This window comes from Ornithodoros turicata, unplaced genomic scaffold (assembly GCF_037126465.1).
Source record: "Ornithodoros turicata isolate Travis unplaced genomic scaffold, ASM3712646v1 ctg00001048.1, whole genome shotgun sequence".
NCBI classification, from domain to species: Eukaryota; Metazoa; Arthropoda; class Arachnida; order Ixodida; family Argasidae; genus Ornithodoros; species Ornithodoros turicata.
The window spans coordinates 199,835-216,481 of NW_026999447.1; the positions used below are offsets into that span (position 1 = coordinate 199,835).

Genomic DNA, 16,647 nt, shown 5'->3' on the forward strand with positions numbered 1-16,647 from the left:
TTCAGCATGTATGAAAATTGGGTGCAACAAATTTACATAGTGTACCTGTACGTTGTCATTTCTGTGATATATATTGTCATTGCAGGGAGGTCACAAAACAATAAATGTATTGTTTTGTCACTTCCCTGCGCATTCATTGTATCTTGAAATGCGTATATGCCAGAATAAATGTTGAACTTGAAAAATGTATATTTTCTTTATTCATAGAGCATAACATCACTTATCTTTACAAAAGCATATCGTGTTAATCTTTGTCACTCAGAATGCACAACCAAGAAAGCCATCTTCCACTAAACATCACGTTTGACAAGATTCAGTTGGTATCATTTCATACACAGGGAACACCAGGGCTCCAGTTTCAAGCTCCAAATCGTCATGTTGCAGTTGGGAAACCGTACATGTGTAGTGCAAGAGAGCCCTCGCACATGAAAATGTAAGATGGGAGTCACTGTTAATGCAAAGTGACTCCTATGAGAGAGACAGACGCTGAAGAAAAGTGTGCAAACTGCGGAAAGTGCCATAGAGGGTTTTCAGAAATCGTGCCTGGTTTCACAGCAGTGCTACCACATTCCCTTTTAGATGACGATGATAATGATTGGAGTTTCAGATGTGCAGCTGCATTTTTTGCAACGTGCTCCACATAACTAGCATGACAAAGTCAGCAGTGGATGGCAGGCCCCCATCCTTACGCAGCTTTGTTCACGCTGCAGTTCTATTCACCAAAAGCATGTGAGTACGCGAGAAGGACATTCAATTTCACCTGCAAATAATCAGAGCAAATGAAGGAAGAAGAAAAAAGAAGTGCTGTACTTCAAAAGGAGATAAGTCTTGTGTCTCAAGGAGGTGTTACCACTTACTAAATAACTTTATTAAGTTTACATCAACACCTAGATTAACTGGCCTAAGCGTAATCTAATTGCGTGCAGTAATTGTTTGGGATGCTTCGGTGTGTTCATATTTGCGAGGCATTACATCGAAGACACCACTGTCGTTCACTAAAAGACCCTTTCTTGCTTGATATCAATCAAATTAAACGCATACGCCTGTTTGAAACAACGGCTGTGATTCTACGGGGCGATTTCTTTCTACCATGCGGGTATCCCTTCTGGGACCGCTCTTTGTGGAACAATTTTTGTCCAGAACGCAGCACGGGATATTATATACATGGTTGTTGTTAACCTCACATCGTTTCTTATTGAAATATTGGCTGGGAAACGCGCTGTAGTACAATTCCCAGCGCTGCACTGCAGTGACGGTCTAGTTTCGGAATGCAAAACATAACGTTATCAAGAATCGAAATGCAGGGCACCTGCGAAACACTGTTAGGATACATCAGTATACAGGCACCTTACAAAATCGCGTGACGACAAACAATGATCAACACCTGTAGCGCAATAAATACTCACAATCTCTGTTGCCTCCCATTGTTTCCAATGGGCACACGCAGCGTTTTAGGGCCCACCAACATGGCGGCCCGAATGCGTGCCTCTCTCCCACGAGCCCCTCTCCCATACGCGATCCAGCCTTACATAGAGATCAGTGCGCGAAGCCGAGGCGGAGGCGCTAGATCCTGAGGGGTATCATTCGTTGTGTTCGTACGCCTCGGCGGCGGTGGCTATGAATGTAGTGCCCTGGTCAGCGCATGAAGACATCAATTGTTCTCAGTCGTCGGTTTCGCGCTGTCGTATGTGGACGTGTGTGTGTTGGGGAGGCGCTAGATCCTGAGGGGTATCATTCGCTGTGTTCGTACGCCTCGGCGCCGGTGGCTATGAATGTAGTGCCCTGGTCAGCGCATGAAGACATCAATTGTTCTCAGTCGTCGGTTTCGCGCTGTCGTAGGTGGACGTCTGTGTGTGTTGTGCTTCTTGTTTCATGCTAATTACCACATGGAGGTAAGTAATTTTAGTTCCTTGATGTTTGTACTCCCGAATTTTTAGTGAAACATTCGCGCCCTGTTTCAGCTGTGGTGAAATCCGTTAAATAAGTTCAATTTCGGAAGATTTACAGGCAACAGTGCCGAATGATACTCCGATCAAATTTGGACAATCAAGAAACGTATGTCTGTTCTCATATAGTTTTCGATAGCTTATAAATAGCCTCAGTGAGTGATTTAACGTGTGATACAGTTATAATTTAGGGCTCAAACCCCTGCAGTGAAGCAGCAGTTACGAATGATACCCCTCAGGTTTTAAGCTCCGATCAAGTTGCAACAACCGAACGACGTTTTCCTGTTCTCGTGCAGCTTTCGATAGCTTATAAAAGCCTCAGTGAGTGATTTAACGTGTGATACAGTTATAATTTAGGGCTCAAACCCCTGCAGTGAAGCAGCAGTTACGAATGATACCCCTCAGGTTTTAAGCTCCGATCAAGTTGCAACAACCAAACGACGTTCTCCTGTTCTCGTGCAGCTTTCGATAGCTTATAAAAGCCTCAGTGAGTGATTTAACGTGTGATACAGTTATAATTTAGGGCTCAAACCCCTGCAGTGAAGCAGCAGTTACGAATGATACCCCTCAGGTTTTAAGCTCCGATCAAGTTGCAACAACCGAACGACGTTTTCCTGTTCTCGTGCAGCTTTCGATAGCTTATAAAAGCCTCAGTGAGTGATTTAACGTGTGATACAGTTATAATTTAGGGCTCAAACCCCTGCAGTGAAGCAGCAGTTACGAATGATACCCCTCAGGTTTTAAGCTCCGATCAAGTTGCAACAACCAAACGACGTTCTCCTGTTCTCGTGCAGCTTTCGATAGCTTATAAAAGCCTCAGTGAGTGATTTAACGTGTGATACAGTTATAATTTAGGGCTCAAACCCCTGCAGTGAAGCAGCAGTTACGAATGATACCCCTCAGGTTTTAAGCTCCGATCAAGTTGCAACAACCAAACGACGTTCTCCTGTTCTCGTGCAGCTTTCGATAGCTTATAAAAGCCTCAGTGAGTGATTTAACGTGTGATACAGTTATAATTTAGGGCTCAAACCCCTGCAGTGAAGCAGCAGTTACGAATGATACCCCTCAGGTTTTAAGCTCCGATCAAGTTGCAACAACCGAACGACGTTTTCCTGTTCTCGTGCAGCTTTCGATAGCTTATAAAAGCCTCAGTGAGTGATTTAACGTGTAATACACTTAGAATTTAGCGCTCAAAACCCTGCAGTCAAGCAGCGGTGTCGAGTGAGACCGCTCAGGTTTTAAGCTCCGACCTGGTTTGAACAACCAAACAACGTTTTCCTGTCTTCATATGGCCTTTGATAACATAGAAATGCCACAGTGAGTGATCAGATGGTTTTCTTTTCAAAAATTGTAGAGGATTTTATAAATGACACTGCCAAAATTTAAGGCTTGCAAATGATGATTACGGAGAGTAAAATGCTATCCAGCATGTTAAAAGCTGCAAACTTGAAGCTTTTTGTTGCCTAAATACATTTCACCCTGTTGTTTCCAGGTGGAACCCCTGTAGCTGGCCAGAAAGGCCAGGACTGTCAGATGCCATACATGAATTGGGTATGGGATAGAGAGAGAAGTATTGGGATTCTATTGGAGAATTTGCATACCCCTGCTTATGCTAGTCCTCACTAGGCCAACCAAAGCAGGCACACAATTGTTCTCGTGCTGAGCTGACATATTTGTAACTGACACTGTTTATGTTTTACTTTCAGTAATTTCACACTACTCACAATAATGTTTTACTTTCAGTTCAAGATCTTCAAACAGAGCTGACCCAGCAGAAGGCCTCTGGTGGCATACTGTAATCAAGTGTGCCACTCCCACGGGATTATTGCATTGGCCTTTTGCATTCATGCCTGAATGCTGTCCAGGGCATCTCACAGGCACCAGCTGCGTGACGATGCCCCACCCCACGGATTGTCTTATGCCAACAGCGTGCTCCCGTAGGGAGCTATGGACACTAGAAGATGGACTGTGGACATGCTAAGGAATTCTTCAGTAGCTTCATGGTGCACGGGAGAAGAAACAGCAGACCTGGACGAAGTAAACAAACGGCCCTTATCGGGCCACCATATGTCTGCCACAATGGCTAGCGTTCTGCTGATAGAACAAACCCTGATGGTGATAGAAGATCACTGAACTAACCATAACTCAAGCACGATGGCTACAACTGTGCTGATGTTGCGAGAGACCTGTACTATGTCTTTTGCAAAAGCTATCACCGTTTCTCGACAAAAGTGACGTGGAGAATGTACTGGATGCCTCCATTTTTCCCCTTTCTCTTCGTACTATAAAGGTAGTTCTTTTTGTGTAGTCCAATAATATGAGAATTAGAAAAAAGGTCTTTGGGTGTACTTGACATAATTGTATGCCAGTCTATATCATTGAACCCCTGTGACACTGAGGACAAAACTTTACAAGACAGTATATTTGGGTCTGAAGAACGCCATTGGAGCCGCAGGGCACATTGACTTTAGACCACATCATGGAGGGCCACAAGGAAAAGAAACTACTGTAGTTACCATAAAACTTTGGTATATCATACATAACATCGTACACAAAAACAGGACCGACATAGTTATTGTGGAGTAGAATAGTGGATAACACAAAAAATTAACGGGCTTACTAGGCTAACGCCAATAAATGGGCGGCCTTTCAAATCGAGTGCTGAAAGTATGAAAAACTATTCGACCTTCACAAAGGTTTAGGAGAATGTTCAGGAGCACTCCAAATTATCCATTTACTTGCTGCCTTAGCTCACAGTTGGAAAAATAAGTATGGAAAATCAAAGAGAAAGAGCTAGCTGGCATATTCACAGTGGGTCATGGCTTCGGGTTTGCTATGTTGTGTTTAATGAAAAGTGCAGAAATTTGGGCCAGTTGGTACATAACTGCAAAAAGGAATAAGAGCATACAGACGGGACAATGGAGAGACAGAGCTGCTTACAACTAAACGCTAATGATAGGAAATCCGACGCAGTCATGTGCGCAGGTGCATTGCTATCCCACCATGTCAAAACAACAAGTACTGTGCTAGACAAATGTTAGAGAACATGCTCCGGCGCATTCCTTCCTTAGTGTGACAGTGAATGGGACCGTACAGACTTAGACATGTGCGTATAGGTAGCCCAGTCACCTGTATGCAAGTCCGTACGATACCATTCACTGCCAGCTTGTTACTCAGAGGGAGGAGTGCGCCAGAGTATGTTCCATAAACTTTTGTCCAGCACTTTACAAGTATAAAACTGATTAACAATGTAGAATGGGCTAGTTGGTATGACATCTTGACTATGGAGCTGTGGCAGACAAGGACAACACCACTCCACAATCAACTGGTTTATTTCTGGAAAAACAGAAAAGGAAGGTTGAACGTTTGGGATTGGGGGTTTTGAGACGACCTGATTAAAAAGGAACTTTACACCTAGTGGTGATCTTTTCCTGCTGTCCTTGTCTGCATAGCTCCGTGGTCAAGAAGTCTCTACAAGTATGTCAGACAAGACACTCAAAATGACATTTTTAGGCATGTGCAAACAAAACCACCCTAGTGATAAGGAGTGACACAAGTGAAAAAATTCCTATGATTTGAATAAAAATTCAAGTTCCTTATCCATCAGAAAAATAGAATCTTCAGTAGTACAACTGGAAGAACCACTTATTTCAGCCACTTCGACTACCTCTCTTTCGAACTGACAGTCTGCTTTTCTTTTTGACTGAGTTCTTTCAAAAGCCGGCTTTTAATGTCACTATTTGATTTAGTATAAGAATTAGGATGGACAGAAGATCGACTCAATCCTCGCATTAGCTACGGTGTGTTAGTGTACCATACCGCACGCTAATACCAGGTTGCCGTCTCCGTAATTTTGTGAGGTTCGAGAGCATGCTCGAACTGCTCGAGAACTGCTCGCATGCAGTGTATTCTACCTAACATGGACAGCGCAGCAGCAGTACGGCGGGCCAGGCTGAAAACAATGCCTGAAAATCTGTTCTCCTAATTCGTCTTTAAATTTTTCGAGAGGGTAGCTTCGTTCTCTTTGGCGGCCAAGAGGCCGCGTGTTTGAGATCCCTGTAGATAGGGCAATCGCTTTCGAAACTAAACAACAAGGATCAGAAACGTAGCGCTGTCCTATATCTGCGCAGAAGCACCATAGCTCATGTACAAAGCAGGTTGGTGGTTGGTAAAACAACAAGAGGAGATTGAATTCGCGCAAGCGAATTCTGCAACCCCCCCAAAAAAACTTCCAAAGGCATGAACGGGTTTTTCCGAGGAACCACCACCGTGGGAAAACAGACACAAGTGCGAGTGGTAAATGTGAATCATGTGTGGCCCCCAAGATTTTTCTAGAATTTCTTTGAGAAATGTTCAAAATTTAGTTTGCAGTTTATTGAGTTTATATACGTATATCCAGCACCCAGGGTCCCGTGATTTTTGTCCTTTTTTTTATTTTTTTTTATGATTCATTTGCTACAGCAATTCACATATAACATCGACTTAGTGAAAGTATCCTTTATGTAGTAATTGTAATTTTAATGCTTTTCATATCTTAGAGCTCCTCTTTGTTCGGTTTTTCGATAGCTCTGTCTTCCGACTTTCCAGCTTTCTGATAGTTCGGTCTCATGATTTTCGGCCTTATATGATTGCCACTGCTCTTGAGCCCCGAACCCCGACGGTAGCACCCCGATTCGTCCAAATGTTTATTTCGTCCAAGTATTCACAACGTCCAAGTACTCAGCACGTCCGAAAAAAATTGGACATAGTGGGCATTGGACGAACTGAACCTAAGGGGGGAAAACTTTACCAACCCGTCCAAATAACCGTACCGTCCAAAAGCGTGTTTCGTCCGAAAAGGGAGGGGGATCTCCGAATGCCAGTGAACAATTGCTTCGTTTACGATCGAAGGTAGGATTTAAACATTCACACCGAAAGATGCCGTGCCATACAGCAAGTAAAACGAAAAACAAATGCTCAGCCTGCTTTGTTTATTTATTTTTCTTTCTTTCCTTTTTTTTTTTTCATTCCAACAACTGACTTATTAGTTGAAGGTAAGATTTAAACATTCCCACTGAAAGATGTTATACACCGAGTAAAACGAGAAACAAGTGCTCAGCCGGCTCCGTTTAGCTTTTTTTTTTTTTCCTTTGAACAACTAACTTATTAGTTAGCATGGCCCAGCAAGTGGGACATGCGCTGCAGGTATGCCTTGATGACATGAGCAAACTGCTCTGTTACTTCTGTGAAGGGTGCTTCGTTTCCCAGCATCGTTTCCCCTGAGCTGTATTTGGTATCATCTCATATGGCCCAAGTGTGCATAAGGCCCAAGTGATCAGAACGCCCAAATGTTCATAAGACCCGAAAAAATGTTGGGCCTTTTGAGCGTTTGGGTCAAATGCGAAGGGCAGGGTAAGGTGTCCAGAAGGCCAAAATATTCATATGGCCCGAAAACCAGGAGGGAAGACTGGGAGTGACGTAGATACTAGATAGTATGAGTGACCTAGAGTGACCTAGATAGTATTTTCTTTGCACATATGCGCAATATTAATTAAATGCTGAATGCGACAGAGGAGAAAAAGGTAACTGAACTAAAAAAATATAATAAAAGTACTGAAATGAAGAAAAAAAATTTCAAGCAAATAAGATATAAATGTGACAAAAAGTAAAATACGAATAAATATTGAATCCTTACACCGTTCAATATTTCGCTCGGTACAGATTGGTAAGCTCTGTGCCTAATATATTTATTGAACAACTGATTCGTTTGCCGCATTAAAAGCTTTTCAACTTTCGCTTGAATACTGCTATGACGCATAATATGTAGCGCTTTTTCTGCGAAGGTATCCAAGCTGGGCACGGCAGTAGCGTAGCTAGAAAAAAATATTTCTGGAGGGGTTCAGGAGGAAATTTGCATAGGAGATAAGGGTTTACTCCTCGTTTCTCTCTTCCAGATGCGCTACCAAAGGTACGATTTCGGGAGGAGTCTGAACGTCGCAAACCACGCCTACGCATGGGACCGTTTTTTCCGCTCTAACCCATCGGTGAAATTTTTTTCGAGACCATTTGTTCCGTCACCAAATTTTCCGGGGCCATTTTTTCGGGGCCGTTCGACCAAATGGCGCTCTATCAAATAGGCGGACACCTTCGAATTGATTCTGTAACTGAATTCTTTGGAGACTACATTTCACAAAACGGAAGAAGCGCATTGTTTGTGTTCACGTGAGATGCGCGCTGCAGAAGGAGCATATTCCACTGAGTGACCGAGTGCAATTGTCCAAAATGGGCACTGCTTGATGAACATAATAAATCTCAGTCCCGAGCAAAATACCAAGCCGTAGCGATTCTCGGCAAAGTGTGGAATTCCTACGCAGTCACACCTGAAAAGCGATTTTACAGAAAAGTATTTCTCGCATATAACTCGCACTGAAAAAAGTACCGCATTTTTCTGTGTACAAGCTCCGTTATATATAAAAAAAGTTCTCTGAAGAAGTCCTGCGCAGGATGATGACGCGCATATGATGACATTAGATGACGCGCAGGATTTCTTCAGAGAACTTCTTTCAATGTATAACGGCGCTTATACACTGAAAAATACGGTCGAAAAAATACACTGTGAGTCTTCCTTTCTGGTTTTCGGGCCATATGACCATTTGGGCCTTCTGGGCGTTAGGGCCTTCTGGACACCTTATCCTGTCCTGCTCATTTGACCCAAATGCGCAAAAGGCCCAATTTTTGGGGGGTCTTATGAACATGTGGACGTTTTGGTCACTTGGGCCTTATGCCGTCCGTAACGTCATGTGGGGTTGGCTCTTGAATTTCATGCGCAGCGAATTATGCCACCCTTCGGCGTGATTGTTTGTGCGGAGATCGTCCTCATCCGCAAACTAATTCCAGAGATGAACGTTGGTAAGCCACAGCCGCTCGAAGTAGTCTACGTAAAGGCAAAGGACCGCAAGTTTCCTTGCAGATCCCTAGATGTTTCCAAGAAAGATCACTGACATTGGGAAACGCGGTACGTAGCGAGAACACAGTTATAGAAAACAACACATCGTTAACTGGACGGTCACTGTAGGTCAGCGGTCCTGTGAACGGGTTTGTGTTTTCTGTGATTCCCCGTTTGATCAATAATCCATTTGCTTTCATGAATACAGTCACCTGCCATTCACCCAGTGTCAAAATGGCCTGTGCTTTCATGAATGCAGCCAGGCAGTCGCCTGCCGAAAGGAGCAGAGCTTTAGGCAGTCGTCTGCCGAAAGGAGCAGAGCCTTTGGGAATTTCCCCATTTGGACGAAACGGGCTATTGGACGGTACGGGTATTGGACGTGCTGGGCAAGTTTCTCCCCGCCTGTTCATTTCGTCCAAGTGTTCAGTACGTCCGATTTTTTTCGGACGAATTAAATATTTGGACGTTGTGAGTACTTGGACGAAATAAACATTTGGACGAAATGGGGCGTAACCCTTCCTTTCTACTTAATCTGCGTATCAACATACTTTGGTTATGGACACTTCACTTTTGGTAACCATGCAGTTGGAAGGAGAAGTGGTCACGAGATAAGGGTATTTCGAGGCTGTCGGGATCGGTTACGCCCCATTTCGTCCAAATGTTTATTTCGTCTAAGTACTCACGCCTCGAAATACCCTTATCTCGTGACCACTTCTCCTTCCAACTGCATGGTTACCAAAAGTGAAGTGTCCATAACCAAAGTATGTTGATACGCAGATTAAGTAGAAAGGAAGAGAGGCAGATAAAAATGACAAAAACGTAAGAGAAGGCGACAAATTGTCTTCGATGAAGAATACTTCTTTATTGATACTAAGGTCACAAAATGATCACGATGATCGGGTATGTTTAGGGCTAATCGTGCAACACAGTCGCCAAAGAAAATGACAAAAATATATACACAGTACCGAGAGGATAGAGAGGTAGCAAGCGAGCTGGTGGTGTAGATCCATAACACAGACAAGCTTGTCTGTGTTTGTCGTTTTTTGTCCCCCAGTCTCCGGTTTTTAATTTAGAGATAACCATATATAAAGTAATTGAACCTCTGTATGCAGTAAGCAATCCATGCATGTAACGCAATCCCCTTTCGTGTATTTTTGCTGCAATGACATCCACATACCAGCATGTACCTGCCATAGAAAATTTAGGACCGTATTGCAATTTATTGACCTGTTACAGGAGGAAACTAACAGGCAAAAATGGGAGAAGTCTAGCACTCGCAAGTGAATAAAATAAGTATTTAAAGAGATTGAAACATTTATTTTACTGAAGAACAAGCTTTCGGACGGACTCCGTCCCAAAGCTTGTTCTTCAGTAATAAATGTTTCAATCTCTTTAAATACTTATTTTGTTACAGGAGGGTAAGAAACGAGAAATGTATGTGTGTCAATGGGATGGGCAGTCAGATCTTGCCCCTTTTCTACACACGCATACAAATGATAGCTTAAATTGAACTGCGACTTCTACTCGAAAAACACGTTCTTCCTAACTAACACGACTGTGTCGGCAGTGATACTGAGCGTTGTAATCGAAAGAAAAAGAAAACGTGAGCACTAAGCTAATAAGTCATATTATGCTGGTCACCTACGATATTATTTTCAAGATTGTGCTCGTTTAGCAGCGCGATACGCTCGACCCATGCTGCTCTGCAACGCACAGGTGACTTCACCCCAGGGGCGGATCAAGGATTTTCCCGGGGGTCCGCTAGTGCATGCTGGGATTGGTCCATTGAACCCTATGTTCAAGTCTGGAATTGAGAAGGGGGGTCAGGACAACACATGGGCACCAAATTTATGAACCAGAGCGGGACGAAGAATCTGTTTACAGTATAAGCAGAGCAATATGCTTCCCATGGAGAAAAACGACATTCCTATACCTAAACGTTGTTCGGCCTATAGGTGGGCCGAGCTTTCATTGACATCGGCCTTACTCGGGCCAACTGAATACCGCCAACTTTGGGCCAGTATGTGATAGACCGTCCTAACAAACACGGGGACCAGCACGCATTGCCGTTGGGGCCATTGTAGAACCAAGCTTGGTTTCTAGTCGGGCATTAGTTGGCTAGATAGCGTCCCATGAGGCACCAGCAATGATGGGCCAAGTATGATCCCAATATAATAAGATTCTCAACCAACCATGGTTATAAGGTATCCCATGCATCTTCTGCACCCCTCTACGCGATATTCTATTCTATAACACCAGTGTGCCTTACAACTGTATCTGGCAGGTGTGTGTATTGCAAAAATAAAATTCAAAGGTTCAAAGTGCTGCTGCTGGTCGCGTGTGGCCTGTCTTGCCATCGTTTTGCCGCTATTGGAATAGATATGTATACGTACCAACCTGCTCGACAGCTGTTATTGTCAAAGGTTATACACATTACAAACGAGTAGGAAATGGAAATTCCTACTCGTTTAAGTAATGCTGTCCGCGTCACTATGGCTCAATGTATGAAGCTGGTTTTCACCTTGTCCGAAAATAATTTTGCAAGCTGAAGAAAAAATGTAGAAATGGACTTGTGTACATCGAATTGAACTACATAGACTAGCACCGTTGCTTTGTTGTTTCGAGCAGCAGCTGCTGTTTTGGAGTTTCCTCTCAACGCTGGGCCAATATTGGCCCGCATTTATATGCCGGGGTTTGGGGGTTTAACCCCCCCCCCCCCCAAAAAAATATTGTAAGTTTGGTTAGTGAATTTGGAAGAGGGAGATGATAATGAAATCCTCCTCACCCATGTAAAGTCCCCATAGAACTCTTCCATAAATATTTTTGGGCTAGGCCACTGCTTTGAGCCCCCAACGCAGTTTACGGAATGCCTTCGCAGGTGACAATATGACGACGTCAGCCCAAGTTGCAGCGACTTGTGCCAACCAAATACCGATCTCCGGCAGGTTTTAGGGAATTTTCACTTGGACTTTTTGTCTAGCTGGACACAAGGCTATTGAAAGATGTAATATTTCCTTGAGTTTGAAGAACACAAGACAACGAGGACGATACAAGACTCAAATACGAAAAAAAAAAGTTAGAGTACATCAGTTCTCTTGCACTTCATTCATTTGTTCATACATGATCATTGTTTTCAATATAGTAGTGTGGTATTGCAGCGAAATTGTAAAAGCTCCTCGTGACATATTGCACCCGGACTGTTTCCACACGCGTGTCAACTTGTATTCTTCGAAATCTGAAGTATTCCTCATATATATTCTTGATACCTTTAACTTTTTACTGCAGAACCGGTTCCGAAGCGTTGCGTGCCTGTACATTAGAAAAAAAAAAAGAAAAGCGAAAAACAAAAAAGAGCTAGGAAAGTGTACAGTTTGGTGGAAGATGCCAGAAAACTAATTGCGGGAAGACATTACATAAGAAATAATTGTTGTACATGTATATTTTTCCTTTTATTAAATCGGTTGGACGTTCGGCGCCGTGGTGTATATCTCCCTCTTTCTTTGTGCTGTTTTTACACCGTACCAACTACCCCAAGTGTCTGCCTTAGTTTAGTTGCATTTGTAAATTTGAAACTTCGTGTGTTTTATTATTAATCCCCGGCTAACCTGACACGATATACTTTCAGTGAATAGCAGCACGACGCTCGTAAGTTGACCACCTGGCCATGTTCTCTACCAAATTCTCAAAATTTCTGGATTTTGCAGAGGATTTGACAAACCCGGATTTGAAATGGGATTTGATTTGGCATGAAAAAAGGCAAATTAGCAAGAAAGATGCTTCACTTCGTTTTCCATAATATTAAACGGGCTAGTACTCGAGTTAAAATGGATGCATACGTTACTATGGTTCGCCCTACTTTGGATTGTGCATGTACAGTATGGGATCCGCACGAAATGTTTTTAATTCATGAGAGGGTTCAGAATATTGCGGCCAGATGAGTTGCATGGATGTTAGTATAAGCGAGATCAAGTCAAGATTAGGTTGGGATAGTTTGTCGACAAGGGGACAACAGTTACGTTTGCAATTTTCAGATAATATTATTCATGATAAAATTAGTATATGACAAAGGAACCTCCATCGTACATATCGAGATTGATCATTGCAGGAAAATTCAGCCCAACGGACGTATAGAGCTTATTTTTTCGGGACCTAAGTACCTGTTGTCTTAGAAATGTGTGCATTTTAATTTTTCTTTTTGTATGCTGTACTTATTGCTTACATTTATTTGTATGTATCCCCGCCACAGTAATGTCGTAAGGCGTTGTTGCGCAAGAGCAGAAATAAATAAATAAATACAGAAAAAAAACTATAATTCTGGATACATAATGACTTCATTTGCTTGCTACAAAATAAAGACTTGACTTGAATCCGAGTTGTTCCATCAAATCCATATCACTGGCGTGAGGTGCCTCATGATGACCCATGATAAACATAGCGGTGATACAAATGCTGACAAATTACAAAGTGCTTCGCATGCTTCAGATACACTTTCAACGTTTCGAATATGAGCGGGCTTCTATAGCCATGACGGCTCGCTTTCAACGACTTCAACCCTTCAACTTCAACACACAAACCCAACACACGACAAAGCAGGCAAAAAGTTCCCAGTATTTCAACAACGCGAAGAAAACCGTCCGTGCAACATTCGTGCGAAAGAACAGGCCGTGCGAAAGAACAGGCCGTGCGAAAGAACAGGCCTATTAATAAACAGTACAACAAAAATAGATGAAATTGAAATAATGGCTTCATTTTTCCCGCGGAGGCAACTAGAATGCAAGGCGTCCCGCGCAGCAGCCAATGACAAGTAGGAGCTACATTTTTGCGCGGAAGCACCTGGAAGACTGAGTGACGCGGCAATGATACCCCTCAGGATCTAGCGTCTTGTATAAATAGCCTCAGTGAGTGATTTAACGTGTGATACAGTTAGAATTTAGGGCTCAAACGCTTGCAGTGAAGCAGCAGTTACGAATGATACCCCTCATGTTTTAAGCTCCGATCAAGTTGCAACAACCGAACGACGTTTTCCAGTTCTCGTGCAGCTTTCGGTAGCTTATAAAAGCCTGAGTGAGTGATTTAACGTGTAATACACTTAGAATTTAGCGCTCAAAACCCTGCAGTCAAGCAGCAGTTACGAATGATACCCCTCAGGTTTTAAGCGCCGACCAAATTACAACAGCCGAACGACGTTTTCCTGTTCTCGTGCAAGTTTCTATAGCTTATACAAGCCTCAGTGAATGATTTAACGTGTGATACAGTTAGAATTTAGCGCTCAAAACCCTGCAGTGAAGCAGCAGTTACGAATGATACCCCTCAGGTTTTAAGCGCCGACCAAATTACAACAGCCGAACGACGTTTTCCTGTTCTCGTGCAAGTTTCTATAGCTTATACAAGCCTCAGTGAATGATTTAACGTGTGATACAGTTAGAATTTAGCGCTCAAAACCCTGCAGTGAAGCAGCAGTTACGAATGATACCCCTCAGGTTTTAAGCGCCGACCAAATTACAACAGCCGAACGACGTTTTCCTGTTCTCGTGCAAGTTTCTATAGCTTATACAAGCCTCAGTGAATGATTTAACGTGTGATACAGTTAGAATTTAGCGCTCAAAACCCTGCAGTGAAGCAGCAGTTACGAATGATACCCCTCAGGTTTTAAGCGCCGACCAAATTACAACAGCCGAACGACGTTTTCCTGTTCTCGTGCAAGTTTCTATAGCTTATACAAGCCTCAGTGAATGATTTAACGTGTGATACAGTTAGAATTTAGCGCTCAAAACCCTGCAGTGAAGCAGCAGTTACGAATGATACCCCTCAGGTTTTAAGCGCCGACCAAATTACAACAGCCGAACGACGTTTTCCTGTTCTCGTGCAAGTTTCTATAGCTTATACAAGCCTCAGTGAATGATTTAACGTGTGATAACGTTAGAATTTAGCGCTCAAAACCCTGCAGTGAAGCAGCAGTTACGAATGATACCCCTCATGTTTTAAGCTCCGATCAAGTTGCAACAACCGAACGACGTTTTCCAGTTCTCGTGCAGCTTTCGGTAGCTTATAAAAGCCTGAGTGAGTGATTTAACGTGTAATACACTTAGAATTTAGCGCTCAAAACCCTGCAGTCAAGCAGCAGTTACGAATGATACCCCTCAGGTTTTAAGCGCCGACCAAATTACAACAGCCGAACGACGTTTTCCTGTTCTCGTGCAAGTTTCTATAGCTTATACAAGCCTCAGTGAATGATTTAACGTGTGATACAGTTAGAATTTAGCGCTCAAAACCCTGCAGTGAAGCAGCAGTTACGAATGATACCCCTCAGGTTTTAAGCGCCGACCAAATTACAACAGCCGAACGACGTTTTCCTGTTCTCGTGCAAGTTTCTATAGCTTATACAAGCCTCAGTGAATGATTTAACGTGTGATACAGTTAGAATTTAGCGCTCAAAACCCTGCAGTGAAGCAGCAGTTACGAATGATACCCCTCAGGTTTTAAGCGCCGACCAAATTACAACAGCCGAACGACGTTTTCCTGTTCTCGTGCAAGTTTCTATAGCTTATACAAGCCTCAGTGAATGATTTAACGTGTGATACAGTTAGAATTTAGCGCTCAAAACCCTGCAGTGAAGCAGCAGTTACGAATGATACCCCTCAGGTTTTAAGCGCCGACCAAATTACAACAGCCGAACGACGTTTTCCTGTTCTCGTGCAAGTTTCTATAGCTTATACAAGCCTCAGTGAATGATTTAACGTGTGATACAGTTAGAATTTAGCGCTCAAAACCCTGCAGTGAAGCAGCAGTTACGAATGATACCCCTCAGGTTTTAAGCGCCGACCAAATTACAACAGCCGAACGACGTTTTCCTGTTCTCGTGCAAGTTTCTATAGCTTATACAAGCCTCAGTGAATGATTTAACGTGTGATAACGTTAGAATTTAGCGCTCAAAACCCTGCAGTGAAGCAGCAGTTACGAATGATACCCCTCAGGTTTTAAGCGCCGACCAAATTACAACAGCCGAACGACGTTTTCCTGTTCTCGTGCAAGTTTCTATAGCTTATACAAGCCTCAGTGAATGATTTAACGTGTGATACAGTTAGAATTTAGCGCTCAAAACCCTGCAGTGAAGCAGCAGTTACGAATGATACCCCTCAGGTTTTAAGCGCCGACCAAATTACAACAGCCGAACGACGTTTTCCTGTTCTCGTGCAAGTTTCTATAGCTTATACAAGCCTCAGTGAATGATTTAACGTGTGATACAGTTAGAATTTAGCGCTCAAAACCCTGCAGTGAAGCAGCAGTTACGAATGATACCCCTCAGGTTTTAAGCGCCGACCAAATTACAACAGCCGAACGACGTTTTCCTGTTCTCGTGCAAGTTTCTATAGCTTATACAAGCCTCAGTGAATGATTTAACGTGTGATACAGTTAGAATTTAGCGCTCAAAACCCTGCAGTGAAGCAGCAGTTACGAATGATACCCCTCAGGTTTTAAGCGCCGACCAAATTACAACAGCCGAACGACGTTTTCCTGTTCTCGTGCAAGTTTCTATAGCTTATACAAGCCTCAGTGAATGATTTAACGTGTGATACAGTTAGAATTTAGCGCTCAAAACCCTGCAGTGAAGCAGCAGTTACGAATGATACCCCTCAGGTTTTAAGCGCCGACCAAATTACAACAGCCGAACGACGTTTTCCTGTTCTCGTGCAAGTTTCTATAGCTTATACAAGCCTCAGTGAATGATTTAACGTGTGATACAGTTAGAATTTAGCGCTCAAAACCCTGCAGTGA

The 16,647-nt window shown here is 43.1% G+C and overlaps 1 protein-coding gene and 1 long non-coding RNA gene across 2 annotated transcripts in view; one reads left to right on the top strand and one right to left on the bottom strand.

The window, feature by feature from the left end:
• LOC135376166 (uncharacterized) overlaps window positions 1–16,647 on the bottom strand; it is an 86,420-nt gene that overhangs the window by 38,723 nt on the left and 31,050 nt on the right. The gene's annotated exons all lie outside the window — the stretch shown is intronic.
• Window positions 1,575–5,545, top strand: LOC135376167 (uncharacterized). Its single transcript, XR_010417563.1, has 2 exons — window positions 1,575–1,892; window positions 3,439–5,545. It is a non-coding gene; the product is annotated as an uncharacterized LOC135376167 (long non-coding RNA).